The sequence below is a fragment of the Anolis sagrei genome, chromosome 4 (assembly GCF_037176765.1).
Source record: "Anolis sagrei isolate rAnoSag1 chromosome 4, rAnoSag1.mat, whole genome shotgun sequence".
NCBI lineage: Eukaryota > Metazoa > Chordata > Lepidosauria > Squamata > Dactyloidae > Anolis > Anolis sagrei.
In genome coordinates, this window is record NC_090024.1 from 2,411,072 (window position 1) to 2,429,769 (window position 18,698).

Genomic DNA, 18,698 nt, shown 5'->3' on the forward strand with positions numbered 1-18,698 from the left:
AACATCATGTTTGACAACAAATCGACAGAAAAAGCAGTTCAATACACAGTAACGTTATTGTTGCAACCCAGAGCAGGAAACGAGACCCCAAGACAACAATCCACCACACTTGACTGTGGGAAAAATCAATTCCTTTTTATTGATGAAAAATGGTTACAAAACAGAAGAAAATGAAAAGTCAAAAAGCCACAGTAAAAATCAGCAATCAGAAATATCCATGAATTAGATAAAAAAATCAAAAGCAACACTGTAAAATCCTGGAACCTGTTAGCAATCCACTAACCGTACTTGGAGCACTAGAAGCCTCTTGGGATGAAGGCCACGGGAAATGGGAGATCTACCAAGGTAATGCCTCAGTCTAAAACAATGCCTGATCTAAAAAGTCAACCCGGCGAGAGCCACTTAAAGCCGAGGAATCTGTTTCGTGACACACCTCCAGGCTTTGAAGCCCTTGTTTCTTTTTCTTTCAATCTGGCTGACCTTCGCAGACTCTGCGATTCACCCCTGTTTTGCCAAATCTGTCCTCTTCTATCCTCATTAAGAATCCCAGGTGTTAGCTGCTCTGGAGAGCTATCACTGCTTGGCTCTGAAACATTCTCACGAGAATGTGTACTTTCACTTTCCAAGCCTGCAGGAGTTTCTTCTACACTGACCTCAGAATCAACATTTTCATTAGCATCAGGAAATACATTGCCATTAGCATCAGGAAATACATTTTCAGTAGCATCAGGAAATACAATCAGAGAATCGGGTTCAGGTTCAGGTTCAGACCCAGGCTGAACCCCAACAGTTATGGAGTAATTACTGTATTTATGGATTTAGCACCAGAGAGTTCCCAGGATTTGGGGCTTGAAAACAACTCGGCACCTGGCCTAGCTGCAAAAGTTATGAGCAAATAGATAGATGGCAGGAGATTAGTGAAAACAGGCAGACCGAACAGTGGCTTTGGCGTTATGCCAGGCTCCAACAGAAACAGATAAGGGAATCTCAACTAAAGCGAAACCAATTTCTGAGCGCTTGGGATAGCTTAATGAGGGGATACAAGTCTCAAGTATGGGAAATGTAGCCAGATGAAGCATCGTTTGGAATCAAGTTAAGTTCTTGTCCTTGTTTCATGGAAGCCTAGCTTGGAAGATTCATGCTTAAGTATTTCTTATTTCATGGTTTCGATTCTTGGATTTTATGACTGCATGCCTTGGATGAATGTTTCCTGGTTTTCTGGATTATATTAGAGAAGTGTGGACTTTGTTTTCATGGACTTTGCTGAACTTTACCCTGGACTATTTTGTTCCTGCTTATCTTCTTACCTAATTGGATTTACCTATTTCTTTAAAGTGCTTTTTTACTTTGCTGCTTTTTAATTATTTCCAATAAAATGGTTGTTTTCCTATTCAATGTGTGGTGTTTAAAGTCAGAGGGCTTTTCCTGTCCCAGAGTGCAACAATGTCCATCTGTCGAGAGAGCTTCGATTGGATAGAATCATAGAATCAAAGAGTTGGAAGAGACCTCATGGGCCTTTATCCAGTCCAACCCCCTGTCAAGAAGCAGGAATATTGCATTAAAATCACCCCTGACAGATGGCCATCCAGCCTCTGTTTAAAAACTTCCAAAAAAGGAGCCTCCACCACACTCCAGGGCAGAGAGTTCCACTGCTGAACGGCTCTCACAGTCAGGAAGTTCTTCAAGATAGTACTGAAGGGCAGGGATCCCATCAGGTCCGCTGGCTTTGTCTCTGTTTTTGTTTAATTGGTTGATGGCTTTTGTTGGGGTTCAGCCTGAGTTTGAACTTGAACCTGATTCTCTGTTTGTTCCTCCTGATGCTAATGAAAGTATATTTACTGATGCTAGTGGAAATGTACCTTTTGATGCCAATGCTCCTGAAATTAGTGAGGAAGAATCTGCTGTAGGTTTGGAAAATGCCAATGTTCCTGAAATTAGTGAGGAAGGAACTTCTGTAGATTTGGAAAATGAAAGTACCAGTGTTAATGAGAATGTTGCAGAGGGAGACCTTGAACTTTCCCTCCCTTCTGCACCTGGTAACTGTAATGACAACAGGAGCCAAATTTGGGAAGACAGAAATAAAACACTCAGTTTGCGTCGATCCTCCCAAATTCAAGAATTAAAAACATTGGTTTCAAAACAGAAGGGCGGTTCACGGAACCGATTCTTGAGTTTTAATTGCAATACGCCGGGCTGATTCCCTCAGTTCAGGCATCGTTTCAGAATTGATGAAGACCTTGACAGTTCTCCCGGTTCCCTGGCCATAGTTTGGGAAGATTTCTAGGATATCAAGTACAGTTAGTGGATTGCTAACAGGTACCAGTATTTTACAGTGTGGCTTTGGGTTTTGTTTTTGTCCATTTAAATTCATGTTTGCTGATTTTGCTGTGGCTTTTGACTTGCATTTTTCCTTTATTTTGTAACCATTTTTCTTCAATAAAAAAGGATTGTTTTTCACAGCCAAGTGTGGTGGATAGTTATCTTAGGCCTCATTCTCTACTCTGGATTGCAACAGCTTTTGACTTCCTCCAACCTAGGCAGAAGGGGTTGGTTTGGATGACCTTTGGGTCCCTTCCAACTCTTCCAGGTTCCATTCTAGTTTTCCTGCAACAAACATTGCATTTGCCTCCTTCAGCTCCTGCAGAGAGCCAAGTCTGCAAGCCAAATGCAGTGCTAGCCTGCCTTCCTTTTAGAGCTGGAAAAGAGCAAGCAGATAATTAAATATTTTGGGCGAAGGAGGCTCTTGCTGGGGCTGAATGAGCACAAAATAGTCTCGCGTCCTTCCAGCTGGATTTGGGCCAGCGGAGAGAACAGGGGCTGCAAAAGAGCAAGGGCAGCGGCCTGTTTTGCATTGTCCGGGCTCCCTCTCCTCTGGATCTGAGACCGGCGGCTGGAGCTCCCTTTTTATATGGAGGTGGGTGAGAAACAGGTGCATGCTTTTGCTCTAGGCAGGAATCTAACCTGTATCTTTGACAGAGAAATAGAGAGGGGGGGAGTCCTTGTTGTGTTTTCCTCTTGGGCTGCAGACTCAGCCAAGTCCCAATCATCTCAAGGTAGTTGCATAAACGGCTATATACTATAGATCAGGCTTTCCAGTTTTGGGGGAAGAGATGGAGAGCCATCACAGTGTCACAGAATTAGGAGGGGACCCCTGAGGCCATCCAGTCCAGCCCCATTATGCTCAGCTTGCTAGAGCATCCCTTGCATCGGGAGATGTCCAGCCTGGTTTGGAAGACTGTCCAGAGAAGGAGACCATTGCCAAACAGCTCTAGGCTGTCAAGATGTCCCTTCTACTTAATCAATTAAACATCTCATAATCATAGAATCCTAGAGTTGGAAGTGACCTCCAAAGGTCATCCAGTCCAACCCCCTTCAGCCAGGGAGGAAGGCGCAATCCAATCCCTCCCAACAGATGGCCATACAGACTCTGCTCAGACAATTCTAGAGAAGGAGACTCAATCAGATATCCAGGCAGTTTATATTCTCTAGATTTGGAAGGCACCCCCCCCCCAAAGACCATCCATTCCAACCACATTCTTCCAGGGAGGAAAACACAATCCAAGCCCTCCCAACAGATGGCCATCCAGCCTCTGTTTAAACAATTCTAGAGAAGGAGACTCAATCAGATGTCCAGGCAGTTTATATTCTCTAGATTTGGAAGGGACCCCCAAAGGCCATCCAGTCCAACCTCTTTCTTCCAGGGAGGAAGGCACAATCCAAACCCTCTCAACAGATGGCCACCCAGCCTCTGCTTAGACTCCTCCAGAGAAGGAGACTCAATCAGACCTCCAAGTACTTTATATTTCAGTAGAATTGTGCCTTCCTCCCTAGAGGAGAGAGGTTGGACTGGATGGCCTTTGGGGGTCCCTTCCAACTCTAATGAATATAAACTGCCTGGGAATCTGCCCAGAGTTGTCTGAGCAGAGACTGGATGGCCATCTGTCAGGAGGGGTTGGATTGTGTCTTCCTCCCTGGCCGAAGGAGATTGGGCTGGATGGCCTTTGGGGGTCACTTCCAACTCCAGGATTCTATGATTATAAGGTTTTTAATTGACTAAATAGAAGGGACATCTTGACACTTAGAGCTGTTTGGCAATGGTCTTCCTCCCTGAACGAATAGGGTTGGACTGCATGCCCTTTGGGGGTCCCTTAGAATTTAAACTGCCTGAAAGTTTGGCTGAGTCTCATTCTTTGAACGTTTCTAAGTAGAAGCTGAATGGCCATCTGTTGAGAGGGCTTGGACTGTGTCCTCCTACTTGGAAGAATGGGGTTGGACTGGATGCCCTTTGGGAGTCCCTTAGAATTTATACTGCCTGAAGGTTTGGCTGAGTCTCCTTCTTTAAAGGTTTCAAAGCAGAGGCTGGATGGCCATCTGTTGGGAGGGATTGGACTGTATCTCCCTGCATAGCCGGTGGAGATTAGACTAGATGCCCTTTGGGGGTCCCTTCCAACTCTAGTGGAACATAAACTACCTGGAGGTCTGGTTGAGTCTCCTCTTCTAGAATTGTCTAAGCAGAGGCTGGATGGCCATCTGTCGGGACGGTTTGGATTGTGTCTTCCTCCCTGAAAGAATAGGGTTGGACTGGATGGCCTTTAGGGGCTCCTTCTGACTTTAGTGGAATGTAAACTACCTGGAAGTTTGGCTGGCTGAGTTGCCTTCTCTAGAGTTGTCAGAAACTGGATGGCCATTTGTTGGGAGGGATTGGATTGTGTCTTCCTGCTTGGAAAAATAGGGTTGGACTATATGACCTTTGGGGATCCCTTCCAACTCTAGTGGAATATAAACTACCTGGGGGACTGGTTGAGTCACCTTCTCAGGAGGATTCTAAGCAGAAGCTGGATGGTCATCTGTTGGGAGCGCTTGGATTGTATCCTCCTGCTTAGAAGAATGGCGCTGGACTGGATGCCCTTTGGGGATCCCTTAGAATTTAAACTGCCTGAACGTTTGGCTGAGTCTCATTCTTTAAAGGTTTCAAAGCAGAGGCAGAATGGCCATCTGTCGGGAGGGACTGGATTGTGTCCCCCTGCTTGGAAGAATGGGGTTGGACTGGATGACATTTGGGGTCCCTTTGAACTAGAGTAGAATTTAAACTGCCTGAACGTTTGGCTGAATCTCATTCTTTAAATGTTTCTAAGTAGAGGCTGGATGGCCATCTGTCAGGAGGGCTTGGAATGTGCCTTCCTCCTTGAACGAATTGGGTTGGCCTGGATGGCCTTTGGGGGACCCCTCCAAACTCTAGTGGAATTCAAACTGCATTAAGGTTTGGTAGTTTCCATCTCTAGAGAATTCTAAGCAAAGGCTGGATGGCCATCTGTTGGGAGGGCTTGGATTGTGCCTTCCTCCCTGAACGAATCGGGTTGGACTGGATGGCCTTTGGGAGCCCCTTCCAAACTCTAGTGGAATTCAAACTGCCTTAAGGCTTGATCGAGTTTCCTTCTCTAGGGAATTCTAAGCAAAGGCTGGATGGCCATCTGTCGGGAGGGCTTGGATTGTGTCCTCCTGTTTGGAAGAATGGGCTTGGATTGGATGTCCTTTGGGGGTCCCTTAGAATTTAAACTGCCTGAAGATTTGGCTGAGTCTCATTCTTTAAAGGTTTCAAAGCAGAGGCTGGATGGCCATCTGTCGGGAGGGCTTGGATTCCTCCCTGAATGAATAGGGTTGGATTGGATGGCCTTTGGGGACCCCTTCCAAACTCTAGTGGAATTCAAACTGCCTTAAGGCTTGGTAGAGTTTCCTTCTCTAGAGAATTCTAAGCAAAGGCTGGATGGCCATCTGTCGGGAGGGCTTGGATTGTGCCTTCCTCCCTGAACGGATCGGGTTGGACTGGATGGCCTTTGGGGGGCCCTTCCAAACTCTAGTGGAATTCAAACTGCCTTAAGGTTTGGTAGAGTTTCCTTCTCTAGAGAATTCGAAGCAAAGGCTGGATGGCCATCTGTTGGGAGGGCTTGGATTGTGCCTTCCTCCCTGAACGAATAGGGTAGGACTGGATGGCCTTTGGGGGCCCCTTCCAAACTCTAGTGGAATTCAAACTACCTTAAGGTTTGGTCGAGTTTCCTTCTCTAGAGAATTCGAAGCAAAGGCTGGATGGCCATCTGTCGGGAGAGCTTGGATTGTGTCCTCCTGTTTGGAAGAATGGGCTTGGACTAGATGTCCTTTGGGGGTCCCTTAGAATTTAAACTGCCTGAAGGTTTGGCTGAGTCTCTTTCTTTAAAGGTTTCAAAGCAAAGGCTGGATGGCCATCTATCGGGAGGGCTTGGATTCCTCCCTGAATGAATAGGGTTGGACTGGATGGCCTTTGGGGACCCCTTTCAAACTCTAGTGGAATTCAAACTGCCTTAAGGTTTGGTCGAGTTTCCTTCTCTAGGGAATTCTAAGCAAAGGCTGGATGGTCGTCTGTCGGGAGGGCTTGGATTGTGCCTTCCTCCCTGAACGAATCGGGTTGGACTGGATGCCCTTTGGGGGTCCCTTGGAATTTAAACTGCCTGAAGGTTTGGCTGAGTCTCATTCTTTAAAGGTTTCAAAGCACGCTTAGCCCTGGCGGAGGAGAGTGAGTCACAAGCCATCCCTCCTCGTCATGAGACTGGTGACTCAGCCCAGTGTGTCTCACACTAGCCATGTGGCCAACCACCCTCTGCCCTTCATGTGTCTGTATTTGTGCCACTGTTTTGCTGTACCTGCATTATGTAGAAATCACCGTGGAGTCCAAGACAGGAGAAGGCTTGTAGCAAGCTTACTTTACTGACTTACTTAGGTGATCCCTCGTTGTCCGAGTAGGACAATCCAATGTGGCTGTGGAGCCCGATTCTTGATCTGTATCATCTCCCATAGTGAGGGCATCGGATTCCAAATGGAAGGTGGTCCTGGTCGGGGTTGGCTTGACGCACCTTCCTCTTGGCACGTTTCTCTCTTTCGCCCTCCGTTCATGCTTCTTCAAATTCTGCAGCACTGCTGGTCACAGCTGACCTCCAACTGGAACGCTCAAGGGCCAGGGCTTCCCATAGAATCATAGAATCAATGAGTTGGAAGAGACCTCCTGGGCCATCCAGTCCAACCCCATTCTGCCAAGAAGCAGGAATATTGCATTCAAATCACCCCTGACAGATGGCCATCCAGCCTCTGTTTAAAAACTTCCAAAGAAGGAGCCTCCACTACACTCCGGGGCAGAGAGTTCCTCTGCTGAACGGCTCTCACAGTCAGGAAGTTCTTCCTCATGTTCAGGTGGAATCTCCTCTCTTGTAGTTTGAAGCCATTCCTCCATTGCGTCCTAGTCTCCAGGGAAGCAGAAAGGAAGCTTGCTCCCTCCTCCTCCCTGTGGCTTCCTCTCACATATTTATACATGGCTATCATATCCCCTCTCAGCCTTCTCTTCTTCAGGCTAAACATGCCCAGCTCCTTAAGCCGCTCCTCATGGGGCTTGTTCTCCAGACCCTAGTCTCCAGGGAAGCAGAAAACAAGCTTGCTCCCTCCTCCTCCCTGTGGCTTCCTCTCACATATTTATACATGGCTATCATATCCCCTCTCAGCCTTCTCTTCTTCAGGCTAAACATGCCCAGCTCCTTAAGCCGCTCCTCATGGGGCTTGTTCTCCAGACCCTAGTCTCCAGGGAAGCAGAAAACAAGCTTGCTCCCTCCTCCTCCCTGTGGCTTCCTCTCACATATTTATACATGGCTATCATATCCCCTCTCAGCCTTCTCTTCTTCAGGCTAAACATGCCCAGCTCATTAAGCCGCTCCTCATATGGCTTGTTCTCCAGACCTTTGATCATTTTAGTCGCTCTCCTCTGGACACATTCCAGCTTGTCAATATCTCTCTTGTTCTCAGTGTCTATGCCAGAGTTATTGAAGTTGGCTTTGAGCCCATCTTTCAATCTCTTTTCCTGTCCACCAACATTCAGTTTTCCATTCTTGAGTTCAGAGTAGATCAACTGCTTTGGGAGACAGTGGTCAGGCATCCGGACAACGTGGCCGGTCCAGCGGAGTTAATGGCAGAGGACCATCGCTTCAGTGCTGGTAGTCTTTGTTTGTGCTTTGTGCTTCAGTAGTTATATTTATATTTTTAATGTACCAAACATACCAAGTTTGTATGAAAATGGGACTATTTCCTGTGCTGGTCAATGACCGAAATAAATGATTTGATTTTGATGGTGGAGGACCATCGCTTCAATGCTGGTGGTCTTTGCTGCCTCTTCCAGCATGCTGACACTTGTCCGCTTGTCTTCCCAAGAGATTTGCAGGATTTTCCGAAGGCAGCGCTGATGGGATCGTTCTAAAAGTTGCATGTGACGTCTGTAGACAGTCCACGTTTCACAGGCGTATAACAGGGTTGGGAGGACAATCACTTTATAAGCAAGCACCTTGGTATCCCTATAGATGTCCCGGTCCTCAAACACTCTCTGCTTCATTTCCCCGCCTGTCTTCCCAAGAGATTTGCACGATTTTCCGGAGGCAGTGCTGATGGGATCGTTCTAAAAGTTGCATGTGATGTCTGTAGACAGTCCATGTTTCGTAAGCGTATAGTAGGGTTGGGAGGACAATAGTTTTATAAACAAACACTTTGGTATGCCTACGGATGTCCCGGTCCTCAAATACTCTCTGCTTCATTCAGAAGAATGCTGCACTCGCAGAGCTCAGGCGGTGTTGTTTTTAAATCTCAATGTTGACATCTGTAGACAGTCCACGTTTCACAGGCGTATGGCAGGGTTGGGAGGACAATAGCTTTATAAACAAGCACCCTGGTATCCCTATGGTCCTCAAACACTCTCTGCTTCATTCGGAAAAATTCTGTACTTGCAGAGCTCAGGTGGTGTTGCATTTCAGTGTCAATGTTGATGTCTGTAGACAGTCCACGTTTCGTAGGCATATAGCAGGGTTGGGAGGACAATAGCTTTATAAGCAAACACTTTGGCATCCCTACAGATGTCCCAGTCCTCAAACACTCTCTGCTTCATTTCCCCGCCTGTCTTCCCAAGAGATCTGCACGATTTTCCGGAGGCAGCGCTGATGGAATCGTCCCAGGAGTTGCATGTGACATCTGTAGACAGTCCACGTTTTGCAGCATATAGCAGGGTTGGGAGGACAATGGCTTTATCAACAAGCACCTTGGTCTCCCTACAGATGTCCCAGTCCTCAAACACTCTCTGCTTCATTTGGAAAAATGCTGCACTTGCAGAGCTCAGGTGGTGTTGCATTTCAGTGTCAGTGTTGATGTCTGTAGACAGTCCAAGTTTCGTAGGCGTATAGCAGGGTTGGGAAGACAATAGCTTTGTAAACAAACACTTTGGTATCCCTACGGATGTTCTGGTCTTCAAACACTCTCTGTTTCATTCGGAAGAATGCTGCACTCGCAGAGCTCAGGAGGTGTTGTATTTAAGTCTCAATGTTGATGTCTGTAGACAGTCCACGTTTCACAGGCTTATGGCAGGGTTGGGAGGACAATAGCTTTATAAACAAGCACCTTGGTATCCCTATGGTCCTCAAACACTCTCTGCTTCATTCGGAAAAATGCTGCACTTGCAGATCTCAGGTGGTGTTGCATTTCAGTGTCAATGTTGATGTCTGTAGACAGTCCACGTTTCGTAGGCATATAGCAGGGTTGGGAGGACAATAGCTTTATAAGCAAACACCTTGCTATCCCTACAGATGTCCCGGTCCTCAAACACTCTCTGCTTCATTCGGAAAAATGCTGCACTCGCAGAGCTCAGGCAGTGTTGTATTTCAGTGTTGATGTTGACTTTGGTGGAGAGGTAGCTGCCAAGGGAGCGGAAATGGGCAACATTTTGTACACCGTGTTACACCATTAAGCTGTATCTCTGGCATTGGAGAGGGATCAGCTGGTGACTGCTGGAAGAGGACTTGGGTTTTCCCGATGTTAAATGACAGGCCGAGGTTCTTGTATGCTTCTGCGAAGGTGTTGAGAGTGGCTTGTAGGTTTTCTTCTGAAAGCGCATAGACAACGTTGTCATCAGCATACTGGAGTTCTATAACAGATGTTGCAACCTTGGTTTTGGCTTTCAGTGTGTTACAATTATTACAGTTTGTTATAATTATTACTATTATTATGATATTATTAATATTATTCTGACTAATAGTAATTGTAATAAATTATGTAATATTATATAATGTAATAATTTATTATAAATACTATTATTATAATATTATTATGATTCTGACTAATAGTAATAATAAATTATGTATTATTATATAATGTAATAATGATGTTATAATTAATACTATTATTATAGTATTAATATTATTCTGACTAATAGTAATTGTAATAAATTTTGCAATATTATATAATGTAATAACAATTTATTATAAATACTATTATTATATTATTAATATTATTCTGACTAATAGTAATTGTAATAAATTATGTAATATTATATAATGTAATATCAATTTGTTATAATTAATACTATTATTATATTATTAATTATTATTAATATTAATTATTATTATTAATATTATTAATATTATTCTAATAGAAATTGTAATAATTATGTAATATTATATTATATAATGTAATAAATTATGTGATAATCATTAACCCTATTATAATGATATTCTTAAATATTATATATTCTTAAATATTAAATATTCTTAAATATTGAATATTATTAAATATTGAATATTATTAAATATTATTAAATATTATTAATTATTAAATATTATTAATTATTATTGAATATTAAATATTATTATTATTTATTATTATTAATATTATTAATATTATTCTAATAGAAATTGTAATAATAAATTATGTAATATTATATTATATAATGTAATAAATTATGTGATAATTATTAACCCTATTATAATGATATTCTTAAATATTATATATTCTTAAATATTCTTAAATATTGAATATTATTAAATATTGAATATTCTTAAATATTATTATTATTAAATATTATTAAATATTAAATATTATTAAATATTATTAAATATTAAATATTGTTAATATTAAATATTATTAAATATTATTAATTATTATATATTAGTAAATATTAAATATTATTAAATATTAAATATTATTAAATATCAAATATTATCAAATGTTATCAAATATTATTAAATATTATCAAATATTATTAATTATTAAATATTATTAAATATTATTCTGTATATTACTACTACGAATAATAATAATAATAATAATAAAAGTAATTATTTTTTCCCCGCCTTTGCGCGTTCTCAGGTGACGCCCACTGACACGCGTCTTGAGAGGAAACAGTCTAGCCTTAATGTTCCCTCAGGGAAGGCGACGCGCGTCTGCGCCTGCGCAAAAGAGAGAGAGAGAAAGAGCCACGCCCCCTTTCCCCCTTAATGTTCCCTCAGGGAAGGAGAGGCGCGTCTGCGCCTGCGCAAAAGAGAGAAAGAGCCCCTTTCTCCCGCCGCCTCGCTCGGTCACGAGACCCGCCCCCTCCCCTTCGGGAGAAGTACGCATGCGTATTGGGCTTCCCTCTTCTGTGAGTTTGGAAACCAGCAGAAGGGGGCGGAGTCACGTGAAAAGCCTCTCTGAGAAAGGGGCGGAGCCAAAGAGAAAAGACCACAGAGACAGAAAAGTGGAATAGATGATGAACCCTAACTATCCGGCTTGTATATCGCCTCTACACTTTCGTCGCTCTAAGGGACATCTCAGGCGAGGCGAGGGGGCGGTGATAGAGGGAAAAGGGGGCGGGGCGAGGGAAGAGGACAGCTGAGAGGGGGCGGGGCTGGGACTTAGGAAAGGGGCGGGGCTCCCGGTGTGCCACGCCCCCTTCTGGGACAGGTGAAGGGCGGGGACTTAAATGCCCGGAAGAAGGGCGCCTGAGGAGGAGGAAGAGGAAGGAGGTGATGCTCAGGTGAGGAGAAGAAGGCCTTTCCCTTCCCTTTGGGGGTCCCTGGGCCAGCCTTGGCCTTCCCCTTGACTGTTATAGGGCTGCACCCCAAACTCTTGCCTTCTCTGGCACTCAGTCCTATTGGTTTGTGTATATATATTTGTGTATGTGTGTGTTTGTGTAATTTTCAGCAATGTAGGTATTGTTCTACACAGTATACAAAGACCATACTTTCCCCTCTAATTGACTATTTGAAATAATATATATATATATATGACCTAATGACTTCCTATTTTAAATATATATTAATTACTATATTATAATAATTACTATTATTTTCAGCAATGTAGGTATTGTTCTATATCTAGACCATAATATTCCCCAATGGCATATATATATATATATATATATATATGTTATTTTTCAGCATGTGGACCATTTCAACAGAAAGGAGGAGACCATGAAAATGAACACAATCTGGCTACCAGTATTAAAAAACTCTAAAATTACAACAGCAAAACAACAGAGGGGAAACAACCAGGCACAGATTAACACCTCTCAACAGAAGATTTTCCCAGGCTCAGCCAGGCCTTCAAATGCTAATGAAGGTGGTCAGCTGAAACATTCACACCCAGCTCCAGCAGGGAAGAGCTCTTTGCCCCACCCCAGCCATTCCACAGATATATAAACCCATTGTCCTAATTCCAACAGACCTCACTACCTCTGAGGATGCTTGCCATAGATGCAGGTGAAACGTCAGGAGAGAATGCCTCTAGAACATGGCCCTATAGCCCGAAAAAACCCACAAGAACTTAGTGATTCCAGCCATGAAAGCCTTCGACAATACATTGACTTAAGTGTTCTTCTAAAGCAGTGGTTCTCAACCTGTGGGTCCCCAGGTGTTTTGGCCTTCAACTCCCAGAAATCCTAACAGCTGGTAAACTGGCTGAGATTTCTGGGAGTTGAAGGTCAAAACACCTGGGGACCCATAGGTTGAGAACCACTGTTCTAAAGTGTGTAAAGACCACAATTTTTCCCTAATGACTTACTGTTTTAAGTGTGGATATATACATACATACACACACACACACACACACACATTCAGCAATGATAGTATTGTCACACAATATTTATTATATTGTAAAAATTACTATTTTCAGCAGCGTAGGTATTGTTCTATAGTGTATCTAGACCATAATTTCCCCATGACTTACACACACACACATATATATATATTGTCGTGTCAGGTGGGACTTGAGAAACTGCAAGAAGTGACTTACACACACACACACACACACACATATATATAATTTTCAGCAATGTTAGTATTGTCACACAATACATAATGACCATAGTTTCTCCCTAATCACTTACTATATATATATATATATATATATATATAAATAATATTTATTACAGCAATGTAGGAATTGTTCTATAGTGTATCTAGACCATAATTTTCTCCTAATGACTTGCTGTTTTAAGTGTGTGTGTGTGTATATATATATATATATATATATATAGTTTTCAACAATGTTAGTATTGTTATGCAACTCATAGAGACCATAATTTCCACACAATGACTTACTAATTATATATATATATATATATATATATATATATATATATATATATATATATTCAGCAATGTTAGAATTGTCACTCAATACATGAATGACTTACTATGTAAAATATATATTTACTATATTATTATTATTATTATTATTAGCAATGTAGGTATTGTTCTTTACTGTTTCAAGACCACAATGACATATATATATATATATATATATATATATATATATATATATATATATATATATATCATATTTGTAGTGCAAAAAAACACTTAAAAACAATACAATAATTAAAATGAAAAACAATTATAACAAATATAAAGTTATTAGTATTTCAATGGGAAGTGTTGGCCTGCTTTTGGATGATGAGATAGGATTGCTGTTGTTGTTGTGTGCTTTCAAGTCGTTTCAGACTTAGGTTGACCCTGTGTGAGGGCCGGTTAAATGACCTTGGGGGGGCCGTATCCTGCCCCCGGGCCTTAGTTTGAGGACCCCTGTTCTAAAGAGTGCAAAGACCACATTTTCCCCCAAAATACTTACTGTTTAAAATGTGTATATATATATGTGTGTGTGACTATATGAACATTGCTATACATGAAAATAATTATTATTTTAATTAAACCGCATTGAGTCGCCTGCTAAGGGCTGAAAAATGCGGTATAAAAATGAAGCAAATAAATAAATAAATATTATTATAATTTAGTAAATATATATTTGAAATAGTATGTCTTTGGGGGAAACTAAAGTCTTACATATATGTGTGTGTGTGTGTAAGAGTAAGACCTTCGTTTCCCCCAATGACGTACTATTTCAAATATATATTTACTATATTATAATAATTATTTTCAACAATGTTGGTTTTGTTCTATAGTGTTCTATAGACCATAATTTCTCCTACAGACAGATAAGATAGACTTAATAGGAAGCTGTTTACATTTGTTGTATATCTTGGACTCTCTGCTTTGGATGGGCTGAACTTCTGTTTTTAATATCTCAAAAGCTTCTGAATAATTATTTCCTATTATTATTATTATTATTATTATTATTATTATGCTTATTTATATTGTGCAGTCCTTATTTTGAAAGCAGTTGTACTACTCAAAAAAAACTTCATTTTTGTGGCTGCCACAAACTAGGTTGCAATTAGTTGAGAGACTTGATGATGAGATGAAATTCAATGGAAAACTAGACCAAAGTGTTTAATTTACTTTCCCCATGTGTTTTCATGTTAGAATCAATTAGGAAATGGCATTTATAACCCAGGAACAAAAGTGTGTTACATAGTTCAGTCATTCATTCCTCCAAAGATAGGTATAGATGTTATAGACTGAGGTATCAGTTTCATAATAAAGGTATTAGCATCACCTGAGAGAGCAGAGTTCCCAGTCCCTTGGAGGAAGGAAGGAAAGGGCTCTCAGGTGTGTCTCTCTTTGCACCTGCATGTCATGAACTATCAGGTATGGTTATTACCTACTTTCTCCCCATATAGGGATTAAAGGCGGCTAACAATGACATGATGCAATGCAATAGAATGCAAAAGCACTCAGTCTTAAAAGCTTTCTTCTTTCCAAAATGTTTGATCTGTCCTGGGAAAATATAAGCCTATAACTTAATATTTATTTATCATGTCATCAGCAACCAGACATTTGTATTACATTTTGAACAAAACAAACAGACAGACAGACAAAACACAACGTTTGCAAGCTTGGTAGTTGATTAAATGTCTTTTGACCAGTTTCTGGCCTCTTGCAGTGCCTTTGGTGTTGCCGCAAGGAGGTCCTCCATCGTGCATGTGGTTGCATTGCAGCAGGTGGTCAGTGGTTTGCTCCTCTCCACACTCGCATGTTGTGGATTCCACTTTGTGGCCCCATTTCTCTGCATCTCGTGGTGCCAGAGTACAATCTGTTCAGCGCCTTCCAAGTCGCCCAGTCTTCTGTGTGCCCAGAAGGGAGTATCTCATTTGGTATCAGCGAGGTTTGAGCCTGCCACTTTTGGACTCTCGCTTGCTGAGGTGTTCGTGCAAGTATCTCCGTAGATCTTAGGAAATGATTTCTTGATTTAAGTCGTTGACATGCTGGCTGATACCCAAACAGGGGATGAGCTGGAGATGTCTCTGCCTTGGTCCTTTCACTATGGGTTGCTACTTCCCAGCGGATGTCAGGTGGTGCAATGCCAGCTAAGCAGTGTAATTTCTCCAGTGGTGCAGGGCGCAGACACCCTGTGATAATGCGGCATGTCTCATTAAGAGCCACATCCACTGTTTGAGTGTGGTGAGATGTGTTACACACTGGGCATGCGCACTCAGCAGCAGAGTAGCACAGCGCAAGGGCAGATGTCTTCACTGTGTCTGGTTGTGATCCCCAGGTTGTGCCAGTCAGCTTTCGTGTGATATTGTTTCTAGCGGCCACTTTTTGCTTGATGTTCAGGCAGTGCTTCTTGTAGGTCAGAGCACGGTCCAGAGTGACTCCCAGGGATTTGGGTGCGCTGCAATGCTCCAGTGGGATTCCTTCCCAGGGAATAATCCTCAGAGCTCGGGATGCTTGTCTGTTCTTAAGGTGAAAGGCACATGTCTGTGTTTTAGATGGATTGGGGATCAGCTGGTTTTCCCTGTCATAGGCAGTAAGAGCATCTAGAGCAGTGTTTCTCAACCTGGGGGTCGGGACCCCTGGGGGGGTCGCAAGGGGGTGCCAGAGGGGTTGCCAAAGACAATTAGGAGCCTAGTGTCTAGATCTGGGGAAGTCATGCTCCCCATGCTCTATTCTGTTTTGGTTAGACCACATCTGGAATATTGTGTCCAATTCTGGGCACCACAATTCAAGAGAGATATTGACAAGCTGGAATGTGTCCAGAGGAGAGCGACTAAAATACTAAAAGGTCTGGAGAACAAGCCCTATGAGGAGTGGCTTAAGGAGCTGGGCATGTTTAGCCTTCAGAAGAGAAGGCTGAGAGGAGATATGATAGCCATGTATAAACATGTGAGAGGAAGCCACAGGGAGGAGGAGGGAGCAAGCTTCCTTTCTGCTTCCCTGGAGACTAGGACGCAATGGAACAATGGCTTCAAACTACAAGGAAGGAGATTCCATCTGAACACGAGGAAGAACTTCCTGACTGTGAGAGCTGTTCAGCAGTGGAACTCTCTGCCCCGGAGTGTGGCGGAGGCTCCTTCTTTGGAAGCTTTGAAACAGAGGCTGGATGGCCATCTGTCAGGGGTGATTTGAATGCAATATTCCTGCTTCTTGGCAGAATGGGGTTGGACTGGATGATGGCCCAGGAGGTCTCTTCCAACTCTTTGATTCTATGATTCTATGAATTAGAAAACACAGTATTTTCTGTCGGTCGTTGTGATTTCGTGTGGGAAGTCTGGCCCAATTCTATCATTGGTGGAGTTCAGAATGCTCTTTGATTATAGGTGAACTATAAATCCTAGCAACTAGAACTCCCAAATGTCAAGGTCTATCTTCCCCAAACCCCACTAGTGTCCACATTTGGGCATATTGAGTATTCGTACCAAGTTTGGTCGAGATGCATCAGTGCTCTCTGGATGTAGGTGATGTAGGTGAACTACAACTCCAAAACCCAAGGTCAATGCCCACCAAACCCTTCTGGTACTTTCTGTTGGTCATGGGATCTCTGTGTCCCAAGTTTGGTTCAATTCCATCATTGGTGGAGTTCAGAATGCTTTTGATTGTAGGTGAACTATAAATCCCAGCAGCTACAACTCCCAACTCTCATTTCCCCAAACTGCAACAGTGTTCACATATGTGCCAAGTTTGGTCCAGATCCATCATTGTTTGAGTCCACAGTGCTCTGTAGATGTAGGTGAACTACAACTCCCAAACTCAAGGTCAAAGCCCACCAAACTCTTCCAGTATTTTCTATTGGTCATGGGAGTTCTGTGTGCCAAGTTTGGTTCAATTCCATCATTGGTGGAGTTCAGAAAGCCCATTGATACTGTAGGTGAACTATAAATCCCAGCAACTACAACTCCCAAATGGCAAAACCAATCCTCCCCTCAATCCCACCAGTATTCGAATTTGGGCGTATCGGGTATTTGTGCCAAATGAATGAAAATACATCGGGTATTTACAAGATGATTCATCATAGGAGCAAAATTACAGTTGTGAAGTAGCAACGAAAACATTGTTATGGTTGGGGGTCACCACAACATAAGGGACTGTATTAAGGGGTCGCAGCATTAGGAAGGTTGAGAACCACTGACCTAGAGCTTTGGAAATTATTATTAATAATAATAATAATAATAATAATAATATCAATGAGCATCTCCTGCAACTTTTGTGGGTCCCCCCAATCCCTGCATGAATAATAATTTCCTCTCCTATTTGGGTCATTTGGATGCTAATCCCGGGAGCAGAGACTCGCTTTTGCTCAGTCAGCTGCAGCATCAGCAAATTGGTTTTTGTGCTTTATTTCCCATTGCATTTTTATCTTTTTGCCTGAAGGTCTCTGTATTCCTGACTCAAAGCCTGCTCCTCCTCCCTTCTTGGGTGCATTTACACCCAAGGGTTGCAACCTGTGCTAGATGGGGTTCCACTTCCCCTGAAGACGCAGGTTCGCAGTCTGGGAGTGATCCTGAACTCATAGCTGAGTCTGGAACCCCAGGTTTCGGCAGTGGCCGGGAGAGCTTTTGCACAACTAAAATTTCTGCGCCAGCTGCGCCTGTACTTTAGGATGCCTGACTTGGCCACAGTAGTCCACACTCTGGTTACATCCTGTATAGACTACTGCAATGCACTCTACGTGGGGTTGCCTTTGAAGACTGTCCGGAAGCTTCAACTCCCTAACAGTCAGCAGCCAGGTTGCTAACGGGAGTGGTGCACAGGGAGCACACAACTCCTCTGTTGTGCCAGCTCCACTGGCTGCCAGTTTGCTACTGGGCCCAATTCACAGTGCTGACTTTAGCCTATAAAGCCCTAAACAGTTTTGGCCCAGCTGACCTGTCTGAACATATCTCTCCTTATGAACCATCTAGGACTCTAAAATCTTCTGGGAAGCCCTGCTCTCGGTCCCACCTTCTTCGCAGATGTGTTTGGCGGGGACGAGAGACAGGGCCTTCTTGGCGGTGGCCCCTTGGCTGTGGGATGCGATATAAGAGCACCCCCCCCCCACCTTTCTGACCTTCCACAGAAAGGTTAAAACCTGGCTTTTTGAGCAAGCTTTTGCTAATGCAAACCTGTTAATGCAATTGGATAATGACTTTGGTAAGGAGATGTTTATAATGTTTATGATGTTTTTTCGCCTTGTACTGGTAAATAAATACATACACTGTGGATTCAAAGCAATTT

The 18,698-nt window shown here is 42.8% G+C and overlaps 1 protein-coding gene across 4 annotated transcripts in view; it reads left to right on the plus strand.

Annotated features, from left to right (window-relative positions):
* Positions 1 to 2,851: 2,851 nt before the first annotated feature.
* The window catches only part of MROH1 (maestro heat like repeat family member 1), a 127,909-nt gene continuing 112,062 nt past the window's right edge, over positions 2,852 to 18,698 (plus strand). For 3 of the 4 annotated variants that reach the window (XM_067467206.1, XM_067467209.1, XM_067467208.1), the window contains exon 1: positions 11,721 to 11,842. The gene's annotated coding sequence lies outside the window, so the exon portion shown is untranslated. Of the gene's footprint in view, positions 2,915 to 11,720; positions 11,843 to 18,698 lie in introns of those variants that run through there. The other variant, XM_067467207.1, reaches the window with a different exon arrangement.